We start from the raw sequence: 27,464 nt of genomic DNA on the forward strand, positions 1-27,464 counted from the left end.
TTTTCAAAGTGCCTTTCACACACACAAAAAAATAACTGTTTTAATAGATTAAATATCAGTGTTAAATGTTGTGGAGATGCCTTTCACAAATAACAAAGAAAGAAGGGCTCATTTGTAAGTGTGGCCACATTCTTATTTAGTGGAGGAGAATAAGGTGAGTTCTTCCTCTTCCCTGCTGCATGCTGCTCCTCTTTCTCCTTGAATGGCAGAGGGTGTGACAAAGGTTAGATTTTTGTACTACATGTACAAAAGGCTTCACTGGGTTTTATCCACATGGCAAGAGAGGCAGGAACTGTATAATATCACTTTAGGAAAAAAAAAAGTCACAATTTAAATTTATTGTCTGGACCTAAGGCGATTGAGCTCTGTGCTTCTCATTAAGCAAGTTGGAATGTCTTTTTTCTCTCTCCACCATCCCCAAGCACCTGAAAAACTGGAAATTGAAAGATGAGTTCAGTAGAAGAAGGGTTGTGAATCTGAGAATGTACTTTTTTTTTTCTTTTAACTTCTCAACCTTTAGATAGTCTTGTATAGCTCATGTAGCTGAAATTAATTGGGTCCCCACAAAATCAGGAATGTCTGAAATCATCATTATTCTTTAATCTCTGTGTATGCATCTGTTCAATCTCTGAAATGTAGTTGGGACATATTTTCAAACTATTTTCCACAACTGCAGGAACTAGAAGCTATTTTTTTCCTCAAGCTAGAGTTTAGATGGTTGTTCAGAACCAACAGTAACAACAAAACCATGTGATTTTTAGAACTGGAATTTAAAACAGATTATCTGTTGCTTTAGGATTAAGCATTAAAAAAAAAAATTGGCAACTTTATATGCTCAGGCATACTTTGATTCTGAAACCCATGTTAAAACCCACAGTTAAAACAACGTCAAAGTTCTTTTTTCATATTTGGTCAGATTAGTTTGGTATTCTTTTGCTATTTTTTTCAAACATGCTTTTAGTTCCGACAAATCAATGTCTCTCGAAAGCGCTAGCCAAGGATCCTAGTTCATCTCGTACACCAGTGACAGGACTGCTTAGGAAGCTGTGAGAGCGTAATCATAATGACTTTGAATAGCTTTTACCTGTATAAAACCATCATAGGCAAAGTGTCTCTAAGCGTGGGAGAGTGTGTATTTGTTGCATGGGTGTAACCGAGGACTTAATATACCTTGTGGAAACAGTTACCACTGATGAGAAATTGAGAGAAGCCCCTTGGGGCTTTGAAAGTCCATAAGTAAAGACTGAGTTTGTATGGTTGGTGAATAGCAAAACCATCCTTTTTCTTGCAAACTAAGTATATTTGCTTCAGAATTCACCAATCAGACTATAAGCATGGATGGTTGTCTCTCTCCCATATGACTGTAGAGGCCCTTTCGGAATGAAATCTTGCTACAGCCTGCGTGTATAAAATACCCTCCATGGCCAGACTGCAGCGGACGTTGAGCACGTTGAGGTCTGGCTTTTTCACAGCTCCTTGCATGCAGCACATCGGGGAGCACAGGACTTGTGTCTCTGCACAAGCACAAGCACAGACTTCCAATGTCTCTGTAATTGGAGTCTCCCTATGGGCAAAATTTAGGTTAAGAGCAAGGAAATATCCTTCTACACTGAGCAGCAGAAGGTTTCTAGTCAGGGCACACCTGTTCCTCCATGCTTAGGAGTGCAGGATAAAACAGGAATGGAACAAGCACGTCAAGGGGAATCTAGGTTTAAAACTGATTTAAACCAAACAGGAACAAGTCTTATACTGTTTGCATGGATTTAATCAGGAACAACTGCATGTGAAGATCACAGTGATCCTCAGCTTGCAAATCAGATGTTTAGCTATGAGTTGCAATGTCTGGTCTCTTTACCACTGACTGCTGCAAGGGAATAAATTGTTGGATATGCAATACCAATCTCATTATTTCAGAACTGTTCTCCACCGCATTTTTTACTTTGTATGTAATTTTTTACTTCCACTTAAGTAACGCACAGTGCTCTCAGTATACAGCCCTAGAAGTTTACAGCCATTGCTGTCATTTACGTTATGACATCTAGCATTCCTGGCACGATCAGCTCCTGCTCTGTTGTATTAACTAAAATGCTCTATCCGTTTGATATCTGTTGATACCACATCATTCACTGAATTTCTTTGCACCACTGGGGAGAAATGGAGTGGGTAACTTGTAAGTCTGTGCTAAAAATAAAGTGCAGGAATTCAGTAAAGTTATGCTGGACAATAAAATAAGTCTGAATTTGCCTCATTGTGTGAAGTGCCTCTTGCCAGCTCTTGCAGTGTTATCACGGGCTTTATGCCTACTTGCTGCTTCCAAATAGCATCAGCTCCTGCAGAAATATGCTTCAGTTTTATATTCTTGAATTTTTTAAAGGGTAAGCTGTCAAACACTTCTGATGTTTGACAAACGCTATGGAGTTAAGGATACTAAAAGGAGATAGTAAGCGATAAGGGATAATCAAAAAAGGAAAATGGAAATGGTCATATTTTAGTCTCCAGTGCAAATAAGTAGAGATCGACCTCCTGTTGTTAACCTTCCTGTATGTCCATTGTTCATTATTCAGGGAGTTTAAAGTTTTTTGTTGAGATGTGTTTTTCAAATGTGGGCTATTTGTTTGGGGCTGTGTGAGAGTCCAAAGCAATCTGCTTGCTCGGGAGGAAGAAAGTAATGCCTTCTAGGGAGTATTCTTTTAGGACTAAGAGAATGTCTTTCTATTTTTGTCGCAAAGCTATCACCTATGGTGCACTTCAGGCCTGAAGGGGATCATCTCGATGGAGGAAAAAATGGTTGTTCTTTTATTAATAAAACACAGTGTATTAGGCTTATGCCTGTCCTTGCTGCTGCACAGACATCCCATTTAAAGCCATTAAAAACTCATTGATACGTTTATTCTCACCACAATGCACTAATAGGATTCAAAGCCATTAGTAGCTGGCTATTGTGCATTTGCAAAAAGTTGCAGTGCTAGGTCAGCACACATGCTACTTTTCTGTGATAAATGACCAATATTAACATATCAGGCCAGAAACAGATTAAAAATATTTGTAGTGTCAGCTTTCTGTCTTACATTTCACTTTTTTTTTTTCTCTTGCTACAATTCTGAAGTAGCTGCTAATAGGGTATCATATGGGTATAGCAATTTTCCATTATTATTTTCAATTTGAAATAATAATTAAACATAGTTTGACAAACTTACAAAATGAAGCGATGTAGTAAAAGATAACCCTCTAACATGACCAAAAGTCTCATATTCCTCCTTGCTGCCTCAGTCAGCAAAACCAGTTAACATAATCTCACAGCACATTGCTAGAAATTCAGAACAAAACAAAATTATCAGGGAGAAAAAATAATTTTCTGCCTATTTGTAGAACGACCCCTTTTAATTTGGCCACTGGGACAATTAACAAGTTCCTAAAATCATAAGCTTTGTGTGGAAAAAATCACTTTCTATAAAATATTCCAATGTATGCATATTTTTCTGCCCACACAGCTTATTTGCATGAGATAGGTCCATCCATATTTCCATGAAAGCAAATGCCAAACCTCCTGCTGAATTTATTTATCAAATGTTGTATAGAAACTGGATGCCATGTTCTGCTCAGCTATTCCCACTGGGTTTTCATTGGCGGAAGTTAAAAGGTGAAATTTTGGCCTTGCTGAAGTTGAATGGCTTGAATCTTAGTTTAATTGGACCAGGAGTTGACCCAAAGTATTCTGCTTATTATCTCATCTTCATTTCCAAGACAGCTAATTATGATGTCACAAAACAGAAGCATAGTGGGCAAGACAGACATCAAGAGGAGGTACATTTCTAAGCAATAATGATTTATTTCAAACACATCCTGTGATAAAAGAAAATAAATGGTGGAAAATTGGTGATGATTAAAGGTATTTCACAACTTGCTATTAGAAGGAGTTTGTATTTTTATTAGGTAGTGGTGAAAATGGAAAGGAAGATTATAAATTTCTTCATGATTTTTAGCATGATTGTAATGAATATCTATGCGCGCCACTTCACTATATTGAATTTTGATCTGAACAATGTGCAGGACACTGACTGATACAGGATCAAGGTTTCTGTTTCTATTTTGATTCCAAAAGTTTTGTCTACTGTCACAGGAGAAGTGAACTTAATCAGATGTGACTTGACTTTACATCTGCGCCAGAGGTTATCTCTTGTAAAGGGGTAGAGTTGTGAATGAAACCTTTGTCTTCAGCTTCCTTGTAATCCTGCAGTACAGTTGAGCATGTTTGCTCAGTTGGAATAATGTGCTGATTTTCTAAAGATGAAAAAGAATTTTAACCCTTTTTCTCTCTTTAAGTTCTCAATTCTGTACTTCCTTAGATTTCACACTACCTGCCTCGGTTTTAGCAACTCTGATTTCAGTCTGTCACCTTGCCTGGATAAATACAAAAATGATACGCTCCTCTCCTTGAAGGATACTATTCAAGAAATGCAATCCCAGTGAGAGTGCTGTTTGGTAGCAGCAGGGATTCTTTTTTCCTGTCATTTTCTTAATTCGGTCTCTGTTTCAAATCTTTATCAGCACCTGTCCTTCTAAGGAAACAGATTAAAATGTCTTAGAGTAAATGGAGAATTGATTTGGTGTGAACGTACAGCTTCTGTGCTTTTCCCATGCATGCAGTTATGAACAGGGATACTCATGCTTTTACATTCTTACTGACTCTAACTGCTTTGCTTCCTTGCCTTTGTGCATGCTGACTTTAGTTCTCCTTGCACCATATTAGACATAAATTAAATGTATATTTGGAAATAACAACAACAACAACAATAATAATAGAAATAATAAAAAAAGGGAGCATGTGAGGCTGCTGTATGAAATGTTGAATCATCAGCGCTGGAGAGGGGTTATCTGTTCGGAAACTATGGAGGCATACAAAGAGTAAATACTAAAGATATTTGGGTTAATAAAATGATAACAATATTCTGAAATATTACAGAAAATATTGCTGTAGCTCAAATATATTGATGACTGTCTGACTAGGTTAGAGATAAAAGCGGTAGACATGCATTTGCTCTGTTTGCTTTCATTTAATTTCATCATAGTGAGTCACATAGGCGTCAAGATTTATATGTGTCTGATAAGTAGTCAGGATAAAGAGTGCTAATGATGGTTGTAATGCTTTCTTGAATTCTATTTCTTCTGACTTTGGTTGACATTGTGACTCTAAATACTGCAGACTCTGTAAATTAGAAAGTGGAAGACAGGGGAGGGGAGAACCTGCCTCAGAATTCATATCCCATTCATCAATATTTAGTCATCCATATGTTGATTTTTTTAAATTTATTTTTTTCCCCTCCTGTGTGTCTGGACAGGCAGAATACATGGTGCTCCTCAGGGAATATTTATCGGATTGGAGTGTGCATTTATCAGGAGAAGTTCAGGGAAAGTAAGTCATAAAACATGCTGAGGTTTTTTGTACATACAAGGAACTTACAATGTTTATCCTTCAATTCAAAGAAAATCCTTTTCATCAGTGATCAGTGCAGGATGGAGAGAATTGGCTGAGTCTTACTGATTCACATGGGGCAACTGTCTCTAGCACAATCTGTTTATGTTGATGGCCCAAGCACTGACACGACAGATGCTTAGAAAGCTGCTGTCTCTACTACTGCTGTTGTTGACACCATTGCAAATTCTTAAAGGAAAGTTGCAATGAGTCTTACTCTGGTTGAAAAAAAGACCCACATTAAAAACAAGACAGTCTTTTACAGCCTGATCCTATGGGATCTCTCTTGCCATCATGTGCTTTTGGATGGTCTTAACTATAGGTATTGTGGGTCTTCACCTCTTTAAGTGGCTGTGGTGTTGATTAATAAGAGAATGTGGAATACTGTGAAGTGTTTACATATTTCTTACTGCCTTCATTTATATGACTTCGGTGTCTGCTGCTGCTGTTGTAGCAGTGGTCCTTGGAGGAACTGCTTTTCCAGGACATGAACAAAGACAGGAGTGACAGTACTGCAGCCAGAAAAAACATGGAAAAAGATAGCTATGGGCAATTTCCACAGGTCTTACTAAGTAGAAAGAGCAAGTATAGCACACAAAATCAATAAAAGCCCCTTGTCTATCTACCCTCTTACCTCCACAACCCTCTCCTGAAATACACAAGAAAAAAAGATGCAGGAATAAAGTGTTTATCTTCAATGTGCCTGTCTGTTAGGTATATCCTATGGCTGACAGCAAGGCTCTTTTCCACTTTGTCATTTCATGCTTGTTTTGGTGGAGGTGTAGAGAAGAGTCAGTTCTTCCATTTAATTCTATTGACTGTTAGAAAGTATTCTCTATCATAGGGATATTTTATTTAGTAGTTCAAATTCTTCTAAAACTGCACAGCTTTTACTGAAGGCTGTTGTTGCTGTTTAGTATATTAATGCCTACATGTTTCAATCAGTCTCAAGAAGAGGAATCAGTTGATTCTGAGGTGCTACTATCTGCATACTGAATGGGAATGTATCCCCCTTTGCTCCTATTGTTCATTACTTAAGCAGAGAAGATAAAGAAAACAAGAGAAATTGAGTTGGCTATGGCCACAAAGCTGTTAAGTGCCAAATTGGGGAATAGATCCCAAATACAAATTTTGACTTAGTACCCATGTTACTGAGCAATGCTGCTTCTAAATAATTTTCTTCTATAAAGATGACTGCTTAGCCTGCAAAACTGGACAAACACCTATTGTACTTAACAGAGTAGTAGAATGAAATCTCAAAATTAAATAAAATCAGGTGTGGATTTGGTCGACTTCCACTTCTACTTTATACGTCTGCTTAGAACAGAACAGAGGACATAAAAACTAAATTTTCAGGCTGTACTGTACCTCATCATGACTAATGGAAGCTGAAACAGAGTAGGGTATCCACCTTTCTCAGGACTTCCTATGAAATATACTTCTAGTTTGATGGTTATCCTCACTTTGTGAGAAGGCTACAAAAATAAACATTAGACTTATAGACATTTGAATAAATTAATTTTGAAGAAAAGCCAGTATTTTGAGTTTTGCTCATATTTAAACATATACAACCAACTGGAACAATGTATGAAAAGAACAACTAAACTTGTCTTTTTAAACACTTTTCGTGATGTGACATAAGGACACTGTACATATATTGTTGTCAACTCAGTTACTTCAGTGTAAGGGCTTATGAAGACAGACCCAGTGAAAAAGTATGTTATGTTCCTTAGTGAGGGAATAGTCATTTAAAATTGGCAGACAGGTTTGGTGTACTCAGTGCCAGGTAGTCAGGCTGAAGAAAATGAGGCAATAAGATGCTGGAAAGCCAGGAAGAACGGTATACAGATTCTCTGATCTAAAAATAAGAAGCTAGAAGAGATAAGATGAATTATGATCATGAGTTACTGTGGTTATCTTTCAAGGAATAGATACTTCAATGGAGAACTTACCCAAGTTCATTGAAAATGTAAAATAATTTTATTTAAAGAAATGGACAATAAAGAAAATGACTGCAGTTTTAATCTGGTTTTGATGCAAAGAGAAAATTAATGCAGATGCATGTGTTGCCAAATGTTATGTTATGCTTTTATGCAGAAAAATTGCCTTTTCCCATCCCAGTGAAGTATTTAAGCATGGCTACAGCCTTAATAAAGTAAGACTGAAACCCGCAGAATTAAGGTAACTCTCTGGAAATTCAGGAACTAAAAGCAGCGGCAGTTGACATCACCTGTTTGACCTTCATGAGAACAGTAGTGCAATCAATCTTCGAAATTTAACAGAACTGGTATAAAACTTGAGCAGGAGATGTAAATTTTGCTGCATATGCAAAGAGCTGCATGTAAATACACTATATACCTGTCGAATCTTTAGCTGAACAATATAGACTGAGATAATGCCAAAGGTCAATCCCTTCCACAAGTTTTGTGTTATTGGATTTGATTTACTAGTAAACCCACATAAACCCTATCTAATCTTGCATTCTGAGTCTGTCTGATGTTTTTCTTTGTCCCCTGTTCTCTTCTGATTGTCTCGTCAGAAAGAGGTGCTTCACTTTTTTATATTGGTAGGAGCTACTCATCTACCAGCATGACTTGGTATTTGCCATCTTCATTCTTAAGGCTGTGAGATTTTAGTTTTTTTGGGGGGCTGTTTTGGTCTGGTTTTCTTTAAGCAGGGCAGAACACATGAACTCTTTTATTTCTGCACAAAATTTTAAGTCTGACAACCTGTTACAGAGTGTTACAAAGAGAAAAGGAGTATTTTATTTTCCTATGTCAGTGGACGTAAATAAAAATGCTATGTGCTTAAGCACTGTCAGGAATAATTTATATTAAGTTTTAGGACAATTACTGTACAATCGATTAGGCTATGGGCTTTGCTGCCAAAGGATGTAGAAACATCATCATGGAAAAGGTCAAGAATCTGTATGTCTAAATTGTATAGGCATAGCCCTTAATTCTGCAAACCAACTACGGCTGACGGAAAAATTTATAGCAGTTTCACTGCAAATAAAAAGCAGAGGCTGTAAGTGAATTCCATATTAAAAAAAAAAAAAAAGGTTAAAAAAGAAAAAAGCAATCAGTACAGCAACCCTAACATTACCTATTTTCACGTTACGTTCCATTTCTTTTTCCACTAGCTCCCATTTTCAGACTTGGTTGAAACAGTTTTTTTTGATTGCTAATCCACAATATGTTCTGTGTTCAGGACCGAAGGAGGATGAGTGAAAATCCAGCACAATGTATGGGCTCTTTGAAACCTCTGGTACTACCAGAAAAGCATAAGTGCAGAGGACAGATGGGAGGATATATTGGTTTAAGTCCATCTAGAGGTACTTGTTGGGAATCTTACTGGTTTTCAACCAGTATCCCTGCAGTGAAGATATGCTTTTGGGCTCATGCTTGCAAATATGTACAATAACATCACCCTGTGTGACACTGACATCAAAAGTGTGGGTACACATAGTCAAAACCTCTCCCTGCATTTGAAGAAGATTCCAATGAGCTTTGTATTTCTTTTACATCTTAGAGCTCCTTGCTCTGAATGCCATTTTGTTTAAGCTTGACGAAGTTATCAGTAATTATCAAATATCTTAAAAGCTTCAGGTTAAATGCAGAACAGAGTTTCAACCACTTATGGGCCTTATAGGACACGGAAACAAAAAGGGCACAAAAATGCACAAAAGTGCCGTATTAATTCGACATGAGAGTTAGTGGATGGGCAAAGGGCTTGGTACCCTTTGTAGTGCGGGAAGTAGAATGTTAATTAGGGAATTCTCAAATCCCCCAGAAGTGTCCATAATTAATGCTTGTTGTAGCTTCATGCATATAGTGGCAAATAGCCCAATATATGGCTTTTGCATCTGCTATTTCAACGTTCTATTTCAGATATGTTAGCTTGTTCCATAGTTTGAAGAAAGATGAGACACAGAAGGACAAATAGAGGATTTTTTTCTTCTTTTAAGAATCAATGTGCACTTGATAAAGTCTTTAATAACTCAGCTTTCCGCAGTCACTAATAACTGAGAATGTTTACTTGTTCTTGGCTTCACCCAAACTATTTGCTACTCCTACCATTAATTTTTGGATGCATAATAGGCCAGTAGAGAGGGTTATATCATTGAAATATGATTGCTCATGAAGCATGCACATGTGTACACACATGCCCACAAACAGAAACATGGTCACTTACTTTGTGTAGAATTAAGATTCTTCAAATGTGTGTTCTATCTATACTGTTGCTCTAATGCGTTAAATTGCTAACATTTGCATTCGTATCAAATTAATTTTCATCATCTTCCACATGAATGTTGTAATAGCCTAACATAATCATAAACAACTTAGCTTCACCAGTTTTCTATTTTTAATTTAGATTACTAGATATAATACACCAGTTCTCTACTCAAAGGCTCAGATATGCCAACCTCAGCTTGATATCTCATTCCCTGTAGGCATACATTACTCATTTCAGTTCAGTCACTGAGACTTTGTGTGACAAGCTATAAAAATCTTTACAACGGTATGTGTATGGATCTATTTGGTACTTGATAGAAGCAGATCTGATAGAGAACTGTGGATAATCTACTGTTCTCATTTGTCATCACTACTCACCTATTGTAGGATGCTAGTTAAACTGATTGCATATGAAAGCAGGAGGTATTTTATGAGGCTATGCAGTTGGTGCCATTTGAGGATTACTGGTAATTCTTATGACTGGATGCTTTATATGTTGGCATGCCAGGACAAGTAACTGAGAGCAGGATTTATTTTGAAGCCACTGCCTGGAGAGCCATTCCACTAACCATTTGCAAGAGGCTGGGGTTGGGTTCATAAACGTTGCTTGTCTGGTCTTGTTTGAGGTGGTGTAGAGTATACCAGACATCTGTGTGGGCTGGCAGATGTGTCACAGAAGACCTATACTCTTTTAGACCGTTAGCTGGGACCTGTCAGGATAGGCTTTCTCAGACTGGGCTAGGCAATTGCGTTTAGGCAGCTCAGAACTGAGCCCTGGGTCTCCATAGACTCCAGTGAGAACTTAGCTACTCATTACACATGTAGGCACTAACATATTCACACTGGAATTTAGATTTTTTAATCTTGGGAGAAATCACATCCTGAATATTTAATCTGTGGCCTGTTGTCAGCTAGGCTGTGGAGATGGAGGGATTAATTTGGAGGGTGACTTCTCTAAAAATATTCCCACTCTGTATCACATTGCTGCAGTTTCTGTTGATGTTTTCCTCCCGACAGTCCCTTTTTTCCTGCTGAAGTCCTCAAGGCAGACACAGGACACCCAGGTCCCAACCTGACTTTGTATTTAAATCCCATGTCAGAGTTGGCCAGCCTTTTTCCTTTGTGTAGCTTTCCTGTTGCTGTCTCAGAGGAGACCCATTTGAGATCAGTAGGTCTGTTGGACTAGTGTGCTTGCTGGTGATAAGGAGCTGGATTATATAATGGAAATTCATCTGGCTGAGCGATTAGAAAAAGTTGGGAAGATAAGGGGAGGAACTGAGCCCCAAGTGAGGACTGCATGCCTGTTTTGTTTCCCGTTGCTCAGCCCCATTCCTTGACTCCTAGTGGGATCTCCACAACCACTCTACTCTCTGAATTTGTTCCATCTTTGTTTTTCTTATAAAATTAAATTTAATTAAAATTTAATTAGATTTGTGTTTTTATAATTCAGAAAAAAATGTTAATATTTAACACAGAAAATTACAAGAATGGGGAAGAAAGACAGTGGTACTAGAGTACCAGTATGCTTTGGGGTAATATAGCAGAACTGAAGACGGAAATGTGTTAGAGGCCAGAGAGATATCAGGGAATGCTTTCTAACAGTGACAATATCTGCTGTCCCTTGGGCCACTGCCATGACTTTCACACCTTCTTGAGGTATGTTTTATTTCTTCCTTGGCAGTCCATCCTTTTGAGAATGAATGAATGATTTTTGAATAGAGCTGCTTAATTGAAAGCCTTAGATTCCACTCTAAGTGGCAAACTGAATTCTGCAATGGGCTGTGAGGGCACTTCCCTAACATAGATGGTATTTCTTCTGGGAGCTGCATACACATTATGCAAGGACAAACTGGGCCCCCCTGCCTGTTATTAAACTTTATATAAATTTGCTTTTTCTCCTCCCACTTCTGTAAACCAGCTTTTATTTTCTTTGTTTTCCTTTTTTTCTGTTTTCTTTTTTTGTATGTGTGTGATTATAACGACTTGCTTCCTTCATTTTTTCTCTTTCAGTATCTTCCTCTTTTTCAAAGAATTGTGTAGTTTCTTGAGCACTGAGGAGCCAGCATCTATAAATCTGTCTTTCTAGCAAGCTACACAGAGCTGTCTGAAGAATTACTTGCACAGAAAAAAATCATTTGAGTTACAAATTGTTCACAATTAGGACGCTGAGTCAGTTCTATGTCTGTTAGATAGTTTATGTACTGATGTGCCAATCAAAGCCAACAATTAAAGCTTCTCTAAATGAAGAATTCATGTTTTCCCCTCATAATGGTGTCACTAGCAAGGAGCATGGAACAATAGGAGTGAATCTGTAAAGCAAGACAGTTAGTCCTGAGGACTTGATGTCAACACTAAATAAATTTCTGGGGAGTTTATTTGGGGTAGGTCTAGTCTGATCCAATTGTGGTTGGAATGCATTAGTTTCACACATGGAACACGTCTTATGGTTATTTTCCCCTGAAAGCAAACCAGTTCACGTACTCCACATGAGAGGAACAGGGGGTCAAATATGCCAGACAGATCCTCCTCTTAGGGAAGTCTGCTGCCTCCCTGGGGCCTGGGTTAAGGACATCACTAGGAAAATTCCTAGCCTGGTACAGCCCTCGGACTATTTCCCACTACTGGGCTTCCATGGGGGTGGCAAAGAAGCTGCAACGCATAGTCCAAGGGTGATCAAAAGAGACTTCACGGCCTTAGGATGATTGGTAAGGGAATGTGGAGCACAGGCTTTTTTTCCACCTTCTTTCTAGTCACAGGCAGCAATACTGGAAGAAACATATGGGTCTAGTCTATTAATACATAGTGTCACAGCCACAGTTTTGTGTTTTTCGATAATGGGATGGCCTACATGGCACCAGGCTTGCTGGCGTCAGATGGGATTAACCTTTCTCAAAAGGGGAAGAGGGTCTTTGCTCACAAGCTAATGGGGCTTATTGACAGAGCTTTAAACTAGACTTGAATGGGGAGGGGGATAATATCAGGCTTGACCATGACAAGCTGTGGGATGACAGGCCAAGCTCAGAGGGACGGAGTGGTAGCAAGGCCTTGCAGCGCACTTGAGGTCTTGTGGAGATAAGCCGGAGGCTCCTGGGAAACACAGCCAGGGAAGCAGCAGCAAAAGACTTAAGAGGAATTAAGGGGTGTTCCTCTAAGAAGGTGACATGACCAACAGACCAGCTGAAGTGCCTCTACACCAGTGCATGGAGCATGGGCAACAAACAGGAGTTGGAAGTCACTGTGCTGCTAAAAAGCTAACTAGTTGCCATTACTGAAACTTGGTGGGACAAATCCCACGACTGGAGTGCAGCTACTGATGGCTACAGGCTGTTCAGAAGGGACAAACGAGGAAGGAACAGTGGAGGCATTGCCCTCTACGTCAAGAAATGGATAGAGTGCGAAGAGATGTCTCTGAAGAAGAGCCATGAGCAGGTTGAAAGCTTATGGGTAAGAATCAGGGACTGAGGCAACAGAGGGAACCTTGTGGCTGGTGTCTACTGCAGGCTGCCCGATCAAGGGGAGTCTACTGAGGAAGCCTTCTCACTCCAGCTACAGGAAGCATTGTGCAGGCTCTTGTCCTGCTGCGGGACCACCCTGACATCTGCTGGAAAAGTAGCACGGTGAGCTGTAGGCAGTCCAGGAGACTCCTGGAATGCGTGGAGGATAATTTCCTGTGACAAGTAATAGACAGTCCTAGCAGAAGGGATGCCGTACTGGAGCTGTTGGTCACCAACACATGTGAGCTAACTGCCTCAAGATTGGAGGCAGCCTGGGCTGCAGTGATCTTGCACTGGTGGAGTTTGCAGTCCTGAGGGATATGGGGCAGGCAAAGAGGAAAGTCAGCACCCTGAATTTTAGGAAAGCAAACTTACAGCTGTTCAAGGAGTTGGTCAATAGAACCCCTGGGAAACTGCCCTCAGGGACAAGGGAGCAGAACAGAGCTGGCAGATCTTTAAGGATGCTTTCCACAGAGCACAGGAGTTCTCGATCCCCAGGTGTAAGAAATCAGGAAAGGAAGGCAGGAGGCCAGCATGGCTGAGTGGAGACCTGATAGGCAAACTAAAGGGCAAGAAGGAAATGCACAGGCAGTGGAAGCAGGGACAGGTATCCTGGGATGAGTACAGGGACACTGCCTGGTTGTGTAGAAATGAGGTCAGGAGGTCCAAGGCATGGCTGGAGCTGAACTTGGCAAGGGACGCAAAGGATAATAAGAAGGGCTTCTACAGGTATGTCAGCCAGAAAAGAAAGGTCAAAGAAAGTGTACTGTCCTTGATGAGCAAGACTGGTGGACTGGTAACTGGCTATGTAGTCAGTGACACCTTAGCATAGCCCCCATAATGGTTTGGTTTTGGAATGTGCTGTTTACTCAGCTTCTTGGGCTTTTGAAAGCCACACTGAGTTGTCTGCTTCTGTAGCATTACTGTCAGCATTACCCAGATTTGGTGTTGGTGTAGCTGTATCTGTACAAGCTACAGCTATGTAAAGAGTTGTGTGGAAACATGCACTATGTATTCTTTCTTATAAGAAATAAAACATGCTTTAACACTGAGGTAGTACGTCACTTGGATGAACTTGGATAGTTCATGAAAAGAATTTGATAAATTCATGAAAGAAAAGTTTGTTAGGGGATATTAAGCAAAGAGGTGGAGATGGCTGATAGCTCACTGGCTAGTGCCAGATTGTTGGATGGGAGTCCTCTCTGCCTCTGCCCTGATCTTTCTTTCCTTTTGTATGCATCTGGCATAGGGCATGGCCAGAAACAAGCCAGTGGTCTAGGTGGACTTTTGATCTTCCTCATTTGCCTTGTCTTTATTGCATGAATCGGGTCATCCACCCCTTATTACTTCAGTAGGTTTGGATCAAGCCCTCAGGTCTGTAATTTCTCAGCTGACTAATGCCACTAAGTTTTTGGAAATTTGCAGAGAGCTATGATGGCACACAGTTCCAGTGAACCTGGGCATTTTTTGTGTGCACAGACCTGTTCTCTTAGGGCTTTTAAAGGATTAAATGTAATGGTAGTGTACACTGAAAGAGAAAGTGTGATAATCTTAGTCAAAGAGCTTGATTAGGTGGCAGAAGCAATGTGGAAATTCAGTGTTTTCAGTGAAAAAAAATCTTTTGTGTGGTTTGATGAATATCCTCTTGTCTTCTCTAACAAAAAGAAAGTTCATGTTTTAAGATTACTCCATGCTGGTTCCATAAAGCTTCCTCGGGTATCCAGCTCCTTTGTTTTGCAGTGGTGTTTAATCACTTGCAGTATCATACACTCTTCAACCATGCACATTATCCCTTAATTATATACGACTAAGCCCCTCTTGACTATAAGACATGTTGTTTGTTCAAACACACTTACAAATCCATTTTCTTATCAGTTCTTTGCTGAACATTTACACAACGGGGTACTGTTTAAATATGAAAATAAACCTTTTTTTAAAAAAATGTTTGACCCACCCACCTGGCCTCCATCTGTGATTGTCCTGTCTCTGCAATCTGTTGTCTGCTTTTCCTCAGCATGTTCTTTATCTTTTTGGATGGCTGCTATCTTTGAATGGCTTTATTGCCCCTCCCTATTTTCTCTGCACTTAGTAGAAAGTGACATTTCCAAATTATAAGGATCAGCTAGGCAGATTTGATACACTCTCTGCTATAAGACACACTTCTGCTCAGAGTATGCAATTATTAAAGACAACTTCATTTCACAGTATCACAGCTCACGCTGTCCTATTTGGAATTAAAGCATTGTGTGAATCTGGGAAGTTTTCTCATAAAAGCTGATAGCAGATAAATCTGTCAGAGTTAGCGATGTTTTTACTTACCACAGACTTACTGAAGCACACTCAGAAGAAGTTTCTTCGTGTTTTATTCCAGTTCAGTTTCATATCAGTGAATTACTGTGGTAATGCTTTTCCTTTATATTTTTAGTTTTTCATTAAAAGGGAGTTGTGTGTTTGTAATCTCTTAATAAATTGATACACTCATCTTTAGATAAAGAGGTTAAATCCATTTTTATTTTGAAATGTTATAGTTAAATACTTACACAGACAGTTTAAATATCCAGTCTATGCACTGATAAAAATTTTGTTGGCTTCAGTGAACCTGGAGAGGAATCCCTTCTTAATGAAATTAGAGTGTATTTCTTGTTTCCTGTCCTGTTCCTGTATTTCTATTTCTTCTTGTTCCAAGCCAAATGTAGTTGTGCAGAACAGTTGCTTTTTTGCATTAAAGTTCCTCCAAAAGCACCGCAATGGATTGATAGGCATGAGCATATTTTTTCTGAGGAAGTAGGACAATCAGCATTAAATGTAGGAGTATTTGAGACTGGGATATGCAACTACAGTTATTTTTAGATTCTGTAGCACCGTTGTGCAGAAGTAGAGTCATATCTCTCTTGTGGGTTCTTAGAAGCTGGTCTTTTGTTTGGATGGATTTGCCTGCTGTATAATGATGGCCTGGAGGAACATGTTACAGAAACTTGTGAAAAATTTCTTCTGGACTGAGGCCTGGAATGGTGATGGTAGGTCATTGTCCAAAAGAAACAAAAATGTGTTATTAAGTTATTATAATTTCATTTCAATTGGATAGCTTATAGAAATGCTTGCTTCCGTTCTATTTTATGAGTAAGCCCTCCAGTTTTATTTCTTGCCAGCCAATTATTAAGCACCATTACAGTTAAATTAAATTAAACATCCATATCAAGTTAATTGTCTCAAAGCTTCAGGAAGTCTACAGCAACAAATCTATTAGCACCACTTCCTTTACAGAGAACTTTGTCCTTGAACCATATGATCTAAGACTCCCCCAAAAGACCTCCATTATTTCACGGGGGACAAAATGGTTTCATGAAAGGATTTCAGGTTATCTGAAGCCTTCATAGGAAACTCTCCCATTATATTTGTATCTGGACAGTTGTTGTAAGGCAGGATTTTGGGGCATCAGGAGGGAGTCATCTGTGTGAAGAGGGAATCTATGGCATAAAGATAAACACAATGAGTAAACCTAGTACTGTTCTCTGCACAGAAGTACAAGAAGCTACTTAGGTTATATTTTTACTAACTTTATATTTTATTAATGCATCAATTAAGCATTGCTACCGAAAGAAATGTTTCTACCATTTCTCAGCCCCTGCTCCTGTGCTGTGCCTTCACAGACATTTAGTGGCTGTAGAGTGAACTGGATAGAGGAACCAATAAAACAAAGCGCAAAAAGTTAGTTTTACAGTAGTGTGTCAGAAGGTTTTGTAAATAAGGCTTTAGTGACACGTGAATGAATGTGCCTGTATAATAAAGTATTTTTTGCATATTGCAGAATCAGATTGCTGTTGGGGAACTCCTTTGTAAACATAGGTGCATCTACATTGTATTTTGGACATCAGTGTTGAGCCTTTGAGAAAAAACAGACTGGCTGAGTGTCCAGGCTTTGAGACAAGTGTTAGGTGGACTTCATGGCATCCTGGGATGAAAACTTGGCCTGATATCCTCCAACTGGCCTGAGCCAGCACTGTCCCACCCATACCTGCCCATTGGTTGGGATCAGGCAGGCAGGACAATGTATGGATTCTCCTGGAAAGTTGCAGAGGGGCAGATCCAGTCTGTAGGCAGCCTGAGAAATGCCTAGCTGCAGGCATCTGCTCTTCCTGGGGCAGCATAAGCCATCTGTCCTACACAGCCATGGGACTTCTCCATTGAGAAACAGCTCTGAAGGATGAGAGACAAGTTGGAAACTGATCTCTGTGTATATAGATCTCTTTGACTGGCAGACATGACTGATGTGTCTGTGAAGAAAACTTAACCTTATTTCCGCTATCCCTCTGATGGTATTTTAGAAGCACCTCTACCAGAAAAGCTATCATCATGAGTCTTCCCTTCACCAGTTTGTGTTTCTTCTCCTGGAATTTTCTTGGTGTTTCTCCCAGGGAGAATAGAGGTAGCCAGGGTGTGATTGGTTTTTTGCAGATATTTGGAAACTGTTTTGTGGGGTTTGGTGAAAAACACAGGGACTTCCTCATTAGTGGACTCTGACAGCCAAACTGGTAAGACTATGACTGTTAATTTGTCAAGGGATATGAGATCTTTTGGGGGGCTTAATAGGCATTAGAGATGCTCATGTCAGGGGACACATCCACTGCTCCATATAAAAGGTCATATTGTAGTTGTGTTGCAGTGGTGCTACGTAGTGAGGTTGCTATTTAGGGTGAGAGGGTCTTTTGTTGTTTGTTTGATTTGAGGTAGTGAGGCTAAAAGATTCAAAAATAATGGAATTGCTTACAAAAAATGGAATTGCTTACAAAAAATTAGTAAAAGAAGAAAAAATAACAGGTCCTACCTAGTAACCAGTACCTTCAGATTCCGCTGTGTATTTCTACCTTTAATATCATAGAATCATAGACTCATAGAATCATTTAGGTAGGAAAAGACCTTTAAGATCATTGACTCCACCCATTAACTTAACACTACCAAGTCCACCACTAAACCATGTCCCTAAGCACCACATCTACGCATCTTTTAAATACCTCCAGGGATGGGGATTCAACCACTTCCCTGGGCAATATGTTCAAATGCTTGACAACCCTTTTGGTGAAGAAATCTTTCTTAATATCCAATCTAAACCTTGCCTGGTGCAACGCAAGACTGTTTCCTCTTGTCCTATCTCTTGTTACTGGGGAGAAGAGACCAACACCCACCTGTCTAAGGATCTCCCCTGAGCCTCCTTTTTTCCAGGCTAAACAACCCCAGTTCCCTCAGCCATTCCTCATAAGACTTGTGCTCTAGATCCTTCACCAGCTTTGTTGCCCTTCTTTGGACACACTCCAGCACCTCAATGTCTTTCTTATAGTGAGGGGATCAAAACTGAGCAAAATATTCAAGGTTAACACTTTTTTTTTTTTCTTCATTAAATCCAAAGCCTTTTGCTACATTGGAAGGTCAGGTGAGAAGACCATGGGAATCTCATTGGCTTTAAATTCAAATTTTTTTTTCAAATTATTTTTATATTTTCCAAATGATTTATCAATGGTCAGATTCTATGGTATTTTATTTAGGAAAAAGACAAACACAAAATACCGTACCCCCCCCACCCTCTACCCTGCCCCAAATTACGTTACTTTCATTACTGTTTGGATCTTTTTTGATGTATTTTTTTCTCTTTAGAAAACAATAGGAAACCTTCCCTAAGACATGTTGGCAATCACAAAGACCAAATGTGCATTAAACACCTCAAAGAGTTAATTTGTGTATGGACAGACAAGGTATGGCTGTACAGAATCTGTATGACACGATAGGGGCTGAGTCATAGCATTGCCGCTGTCAAAATACCTACTGAACTCAGTAAACTCAGTTTATTATTTAAGTGGCAATATTGTATAAGGCAAGCTAGCTACATTGTAGAGTATAAGGAATTGTTTGGTCCTTCATTGTTTGAGCTACACCCCAAGAATAGGGAAGCAAAAAATTCAAAGAAAAAGCTCTTGAAAACAATCTATTGTATTAATTTTGTCATCAGTACTTTTTTCTTTTCTTACGGATGTTAAAGTTTAATTTTGTACAAGTTAAAAAAAACAACAGACAAAGACATTAATACAAGAAGGTGCAAATTTAGCATGAATTTTTCATACATCTGTTTAGGAAAAAAACCTCCACTTATACCGTAGTTTGCATAGACAATTTCTTTTCATTGCAGCAAATGTCTGTTGTCTGCTGATGCATCTAAGATCTGCTCAGTTAGATAATCATACAACTTTCCTATCAGAACATCATAACTTTCATAACATAACTTAGTTGGTGGTCTTAGATTTGCTAAATTCTTAGTCATTGTAGTTTTAACAGATTTTTTTTGTAAAAATTAAAAAGAAGTTCATAATTAAATATTACCAAGTAAATTAAAGAGGAAAAAACAAAAACCAAAACCCAAAGATGCAGAAGCTATGAGCAAATCAAGTGCAATTATCCATTAATTCTCTGACTGATTGAGAACCTTCTGAGAAAGACAGATAAAATTTCTACTGCTGACAAAACTTCAGGCATGGATTCATTTTTTTGTGATGAACCTATGCCATGTCCTGCAAAGTGTGGAACGTTTGCTCCCAAACTGGCTAATCAGTCAAGTTACTCAACTGTTACTCAACTCTGTGCAGAAGCTACTCAAGCACCTTGCAAACCTAATCTTGAGGGAAGCGCGTGGTGGAAGAAAAGGGGGAAAAAATAAAGGAAAAGAATGAACTGGAACGCCAGAATTTCTTTTCTACTTTAATTTCTTTAACCCACCTTTCACTTTTGAAGTCTGTTGAGTAATCGAGTTGCATCTGTCTGCATTTTTGTGTCTTTGTATCTGTCACATGTTAATTTCCCCCAAATTTTCATGGTGGCTTTATATTGGTGGTTCTCAAAAGAGTTAATGTGAGGCACATGCCCAAGTCCTTGCAAACTCTGAAAATTTAGAGAAACATTATGTCATAACCTCACTGCACAACTTCTTTTAACTTACACAGTTAATTAATTATGCTCAGACTAAGCTAGAGTTTCTTTAATTGCCATTTAAATGCAGTCTTTTATGTACTTATTCAAAATCATTAGATTCAAAGTAATTTTGCTGTTACAGTAGAGTGACATTAGGTATTCTTTGATTTGTGGGATATGATCTTCAACCTGATTACCTTGTGTATAATTAGCCAGGAAAACACCAGAGTATTTCTTTGTGCCCATGTTTATTTGCAACTAGGTAAGTTAAAAAGGCACACGTGATGACATAATCAGAGGTTTTTTTTTAAAGCAGATTTGTAGAGAGGTAAAGGTTTCACTTCATTCAGTGGAAAAATTGGAATAAGTTACTATTACTTAGCAAGCATTCTATTTCTAGATCTCTATTTTTGTGAACAGCAGTATGTGAACATCTCTAAAAAGACATTAGCAGGACTTTGAACAGCAAGGGCATATTAGGCTTGGGAAATGAATACGAGGTCTGAGAGATCCCTGACAGGCAACAGCAAACATTCAGTGGATGATGGTATGCAGCCATGGGACAGCCCTATTTAGATATGTCATTCACACTACAGCTGAGGCACCATTAAGAGTCTTGAGTTTACTCTGGCTAAACCATACAACATAATTCCTGGGCTGAAACATGAATAATCTTTAGATGCTATTGCAGTTTAAAAATCAAGCTAAAATAAACATCTTTTTCAGCTAGACATTTGTCACTGCATAGTAGTTAGACAAATAAAATACTACAGTCTAAGCTCCTTATAAAACAATATATATTAGGTGTCAGAGAAGGCATAACAGATGCCATCTCTCACTATAAAAGTAATTTACAGTTTCAAACATAGTCATGCCTTGAATGTACACAAATTATTGGAAAAGGGGGTCAGAGGTTATAAAGTCTCCTTTTGTCACTGGATTTCTTATGTCTAATATTTCACGTAGAAATCCACATTTGGGACTTATTTTATAATGGTCTGCTTTCAGTTTATCTAAACTTATCAGATACGTTGGCTAAAATATGCCTGTGGCTGATGTTGTGATCTACCAGCCAAGTATCTCGTAAGAGAACAATGCCCCCCAAATAATTCCCAAAATTTTATTTTTGATACTCTGGAAGATTAAACATTTCGTATTTCTGGTCTCCCATGCCAAATTGTCATATGTTTGTAGCAGGTTAATACAGGAGGGGGTTGACAAATCTTGCTATAATCACTACCCCATGTTGTTTTCATCCTCAGTGTCTGCTGCTCATTTTCGTTTTGAAAAACCCTAATATATCAGTGACAGGAGGTCTGGATTTGTGGCCGACTGTTATAATTACTCCCACTGAGGCACTGTCAATAGGATTAAAATAAAGATTCTGGACCTGTCCATCGTAGATGAGGTCAGCAACACTAGCAGTGGGAGTACTGTTTCTGCAAGCTGTGCTTTCAGTCCTGAGTTATGGAACTATAGACATTAATATGAAGCAAATATTTGAAAGCTCCAGTGGAGAAAGACCAGCCTTTTTTCTGCATTAGCTAAAGTATCCATCTGTAATAAATAATCTAACAGCATCCATCTATGTCCTGGCTATACATATATGTATGTTAATTTTCAAATGTATCAGAGCCCCAGAGAGTTTCAATTACAGAACAATCCATTTTACATTTCATAATTAATAAAGTCTTTGCAGCTGCATAACTTCATCCAGGAAACATCTGCACAAACTCCTTGTGTATACATAATTTCTGTGAAAAGGAGGTTAGCTGAATTGTCTTTAATGTTTGCAGACTTGGGGAGGGTAGAAAGGTAGGGAGTTGGTTAAGATAACACAAAACAAATCACAAGGATGGAGGCTTATGTCCACACAGATATAAAACAAATTCTAGCCACTGTCTGCAGGAAAAAATACAATGTATAGGTTCACTTTAACATATAGTCGACTTACTTGATTAAAGTGAAGAGGAGGGAGGAACCCAGGGGAAAACCTGAGCTCTGCTGAGGTGGACGGTCATTTTGAGGTGGATCTCAGTGGGACCAGGCTGTTACACCAAGTTTGTAAGTATTACTGCTGTTGTTGAAACTTTGTGATTACTCCTTTGCCATCCTTTGGCATTGACTTTAAAAAAAATACAGGTTTTTAAATGTTAGTTTAATCTTCTTTAATGTGCATGAAACTATGTCATGTACACCACTAAAACTTACTTGTGACGGCAAACTCAGGGAATGGTGAGCAAACCAGAGTAAACAGAGAAGCTCTCTTGCTCTTCTAGCACAGTATGTCACCTTTATTTTTCTTCCCTCACACCAGTCTACTTTTTCTAATGGGATCAAACAGTAATTAGTGCATTCACCTCCTTGCAACTCATCATGTTTCATTATTTTCATATAAACTAAAAAATTATTACTGAAAGCCATGTTCAATCAAGTGTCTTAACTTGCTGAAAAAATTGCGTGCCCTTTAAGTCTTAAGCTGATATGCCACCTGGAAGCCTTGCACTTCTAGAAAAGGAGATTTCTTTTTTTAATTTGTTTGTATTTTTTCAGTAGCAAATAATTTTCTCGATTAATATGTCACTGTCCTACAACTGTTGACTCTTTCTCCTTTGGTTATATAAACAGCAGTTGTTACACATCACTCATAGCCCTCACTATATTTCCATCATTCCTCCCAATTTAAGTTCCCTAGCTCTCCTGGAAGCAAAATGAATCTCCATAGTGTTTATAGTGAAAAGGTTACATAAAAATGAACAGTACTTAACACGTCCCTTTTTTCCTTTCTCCTGTCCCACAAATGGGACTCCACACTGCTGTTTGCTGCTCTCTACATTTGCCTTCTTTCCCCTTACAGAGTTTCTTGGATTTTTTTTTTATAAATATGAAAAGAAAAATATACATTGTTTGATCTCTACCAGGCCATTAAGGCATGTGATGAGCTCACAGAGGAGAAGCTGCTATTTTTCTGTATAAGCTGCAGTCAGCATCTCTAGTTACAACAGCTAATCCCTTGTGCCACAGATGTGGTATCACAGGTCTTAATAGTCTGTGTTAATTCCTCAGTATTTACTTGTGGTTTTGCAATATTCCATTATTTACAGTATTTGTATAGGTCCTTAAATGATACCAAACACGTTGGCTCAAAATGTTTGTGATTGCACTGACTGCAGTGGCATATGCTAAACGTGTATTCGAGTGAGTATCCTGCACTGATGCTGCAACCTTGCCCAGCTGCATACCAGACCCTACTGTCTCAATATGTCCTTCTTACGGCTGAGCGCTACTGGATGTGCAAGAAGCAAGCAACTTAGTCCAAGCCAAGAAAGATCGCTAGTGTCATCTTCACCAGGGTCTTTCGTCGTATACAGACAGAACAGTGTACCACTTCATATAGGGCTACCAGGCAAGGAAGTTTAAATATGAAACAACAGTGCCCTGCTCAGTTTCAAACTGCAGCTCCACAGCGTAAGGAGGCTCTCTGATCCGAGGGCCGTTCACATCGTCTTTGTATTTCACAGTGGAACTCTGCCAGCTTCCCAACAAAAGAAACCTCTCTGCTGCGCAGAGGAGGTGGGAAGATTTTCTCTGAGGAACAGCCACGGCTATCACAGACAAGTAAACAAATCTAAGGTGCTGGGCAGCCCTGGGAGGGTCACCGATGGTCGGTCCCTAATGGTTGGGAGGCTAAGATATTAAGCAAAGAATTGCGCCTTGGCTGAAACATAGCTTTCTTCTGTATTTATTGTTGATTTTGTAGTATATGGGGAAAGAATTAGCAACTAATTTTTGCATAATTTGAAGACTGATTTAGGTTAGACTGGTAGGTGTTATTCTGTGTCTTTGTGGTGTCAGTCAAGTTGACCGCTCTTGGTTTGAAACCCTTTCGTGGAATGACTTTGCAACAGCTGTTTGAACAAAATGGGACCTTCATCTGGGGAAAGCTGTTCTATCAAATTAGCAGCTGTAAGTGACACACCGCAATGAATGGAAGTAAATTTATTTTGTGCTGGCTTTCTTCCCTTTCCCCTCCTCGTCTTTTCCAGTACCCCAGAAGCCCATCGGTAGCAAAACTACTGGATCTTAACTTGCTTGAGGAAGATCAAATGAGTTCACATTTTACTCAGATCAACAATAACGAGGATTATGGCTACAACATCAGAGTGCTGCCTCACCCGTTACACCCTCTTGCATATCTCCCAGCATTGCTTGAATTCTGTACGTTGATTTACAATATAGGCTGCCTTTATAGGGAAGAAGTGCTGCTGCTGAGTGCTCTCCTGCACTAATGAATTTAAATATTAAAATGGATGTGGTCAAATGCATTTTGATTTGCCTCAAGCTTTGCCATGAGATACTTTTGTGGAATAGTACCTGTACTTATCACCTTTAGATTTGCATGTACAGAGCTCCAAGTAATGTTTGGCTAATGTGGTGTTTGTTTTTTTGACAATTAGCATTTTTTTAAGGTTGCTTATGGAGGTAGGGGCAGTGGAGATTTTGTACCGTATGTCCTTGTTATCTTAAAAATATTACATAAAGAACTAAATTGTATCAAAATAGGTGGATTTAAAATAGTGTAGAACAAAACAATGTGTTTAAATTGTAATGTAAAAAAAATCACCATGGCAATTTGGCAAGCTAGGACAAAAGAGACCCTCCTTTCCAAAGAGCTACAAAGTTTTTAACAAACCTTTTTAAAAGCACTATTTTCATATCATTAAAAATTTCAGTGCTGGAATATTCTGCCCCTTATATTTATGGGGTGTATAAGTTGAAGGGATGGTTATTACATGTCATCACAAGCTTCTTATTGGGAAAAAAGCTAATGGAATGGTAGCATGGTACAAGTGCCTGAACCTGCCACCTGTGGCATGCTGTGCGGGAGGATAAATGGCTTTCAGTCATGTAAACTAGTCACAGACATTCAGATCCTTTGAACTCTAATAAGAAGTGCACACTTACTTTAAATAGTAAGTGACTAAGCATATAAATGTCTTGATCAAGTCATCAGAAAAAAAAGTGCAAAGGGGTTTTCTGTTTACGTTTTGTTATTTCTGTCTGAAATCTCTATTTTAGCCTCTGCGTCTTTGCTTTGTAATGTTCCCTGCTGAGAAGGACAGACTGGAAACACAGTAGGGATCTTTGCCTTTTAAGTTGCTCTTTGCATTGCAGAGCACTACGTGCTGGAAGAACTGGTGGATTTGTCCAGTGTTTTGCTCGGTATGAGAGGAACATGACTATTTAAGAAAGGCAGGAAACTATTATTTGATAACTTTAGCTACATTTCAATTGCAAGCACTGAAAGAGCAGACAGAAGTTTAAATATATGTCTTAAGGTACATGCATACAAATCAGTTCAGCTTTTGTGCTGTTTGTCTTTGGTCAGGAAATTCTGAGTCAGTCTTGAATGAAAATGTAAAAGGGTAATTCTGAGCTAAATTTGCCACAACTATGAATTCAGGGGTCATGTTTATCCAAAGCGTTTCTCAAAAATTCTTTCTGTCTTCTTTTCTAAATAGCATATGTAAAAGCTACTGTGGTAGAATCAAACTATAGCATGTTTTACAAGCAAGGCTAGATTTTCTTCTAATGCAAGCCCATGCCCCTTTGTCAAAGTCAAAGGATACATGCTTTGCATGCTAATTTTCTCTGCCAGGTAACTTAGCTTCCATCCACTGTTTTTTTTCAGCATAACAATCTCTAAGCGTTACGGTGATTTCTGTCCTTTAGGCATATTTTTCTTTAGAAAGTTAGCATATTGAGAGAGAGTAACAGAATGCCAGAATTTTATACCGGTATGATCCACTGCTGATTTGCCTAATTCATCAACTTTAATCTACTGTTATCTTAATTATTACCACCATTTTTTTCTCTCAGCTGCATAAAATTCACCAGATTAATACGAGTCATGTTGCTGTAGCTACACTGTGGGTCCAGTCCAAAGGCTATTAAGTCAAAGATGTTCATCATTGACTTCAGTGAAATTTGGATAAAACTCATTGTTTTCATGCTCTTTCCATCACTGCAGTACCAGAAAACTGAAATAACTGTTCCAAATATCAGTGTCTTTGGATACTTTGCATTTCTGTTCTGAGAAAATATCCAAGCAAATATGAATATAACCAAAGTAAATTCTCTCTCTGAATTTAGAATGACTATTTAACTAGCTTTGATATTTTGATATCCAATACTAAGTTTTACCTGCTGTCCCTTTTCTTTGCATACAGGTGATGGCTTTAAGAAGGTTAGACTGTCTGTTAGGGTTGGAAAAAAAGAATAAAATAGTGTGGTTGAAAAAGCCTCTGCTTTATTAGAAAGTCTGGAGGACTTTTGTGTTTTGTTTTTCATGTTGTCAGTGATTGTAAGTTTGCCCATAACCTTAGTGCTGAAATGGAGTCTTAATCTGTTTCCAGTTTTAGCGTTGTCTGATCCTCACTTCCCTCTTCCTCCTCGACTACAGCTCTCATAGTTTATCTATTCTTAAGCTGGCTGCCTAGATTGCAGTTCTCTGCTTCTTAGTGTCATTATAGGTGTGTTTTATGGGTGTTTCTGCTTTGGGAACTGTGGCAGTAGCCGAAAGAAGTATTTATAAACATCAGTTTTGGAACAGAACACATGTTTTACTCCCATGGGTTCACAGCGGGCAAATCAAACTATGAAATGATCTTATATGCGTATTTCCGATTATCCACTTTTTAACTTTCCCTTGAAAGTTTTAGTAAATTCATTTCAGCCTAGTTGTATCTCTCTGTTAAACTGGAAGAACCAATTGTGCACCTTACGCTGTCTGCTTGTCCCTACCAGCATCATCTGTCCAACAAGTGTTCCGCCTCATTCTTTCTTTGGGATCAGGGTTCACTGGTGGGTTGCAGCTTCTTTGGGTTTCTCAGATCAGGGAAGAGGAACTTTTGCTCCATTAATTCCAAATCAACTAGTTCAGATACCGGAAACACTTCAGTGGCCTTAGAGCAGAGCTTCTTCAGACTGTTTTTCCCTTGTTTTCCTAATGCCTATTGCTGGCATCCAGCTGTTTCACACTATTATGGTACTCTTCTTTGGTGAAAAACAGATGCTTCTTATATTTCCGTGGCCCTCTGTGTTAAAATATTGTGCTGACAACTGTGGAGGTATTTGTAGTGTATGCTTGAACTCATAAAAATGCCACAAAATTATTAACAGCATCAACTGAAGAAAAAGAAATTGAGAGCATAATATCTTGCTTGTGCCAACATAACAGAATGTGTAGTTTAGACACTTAACAGGAATGTGTACCTCTTGTGACAGAGACAAAAATGATCAGAATAC

At 38.7% G+C, this 27,464-nt stretch overlaps 1 protein-coding gene across 1 annotated transcript in view; it reads left to right on the forward strand.

Annotated features, from left to right (window-relative positions):
• LOC104620526 (ephrin type-A receptor 7) overlaps nucleotides 1-27,464 on the forward strand; it is a gene marked incomplete at both ends in the record, with an annotated part of 123,693 nt that overhangs the window by 24,649 nt on the left and 71,580 nt on the right. The window lies entirely within an intron of this gene.

Source organism: Phaethon lepturus, unplaced genomic scaffold, assembly GCF_000687285.1.
Source record: "Phaethon lepturus isolate BGI_N335 unplaced genomic scaffold, ASM68728v1 scaffold9665, whole genome shotgun sequence".
Lineage (NCBI taxonomy): Eukaryota > Metazoa > Chordata > Aves > Phaethontiformes > Phaethontidae > Phaethon > Phaethon lepturus.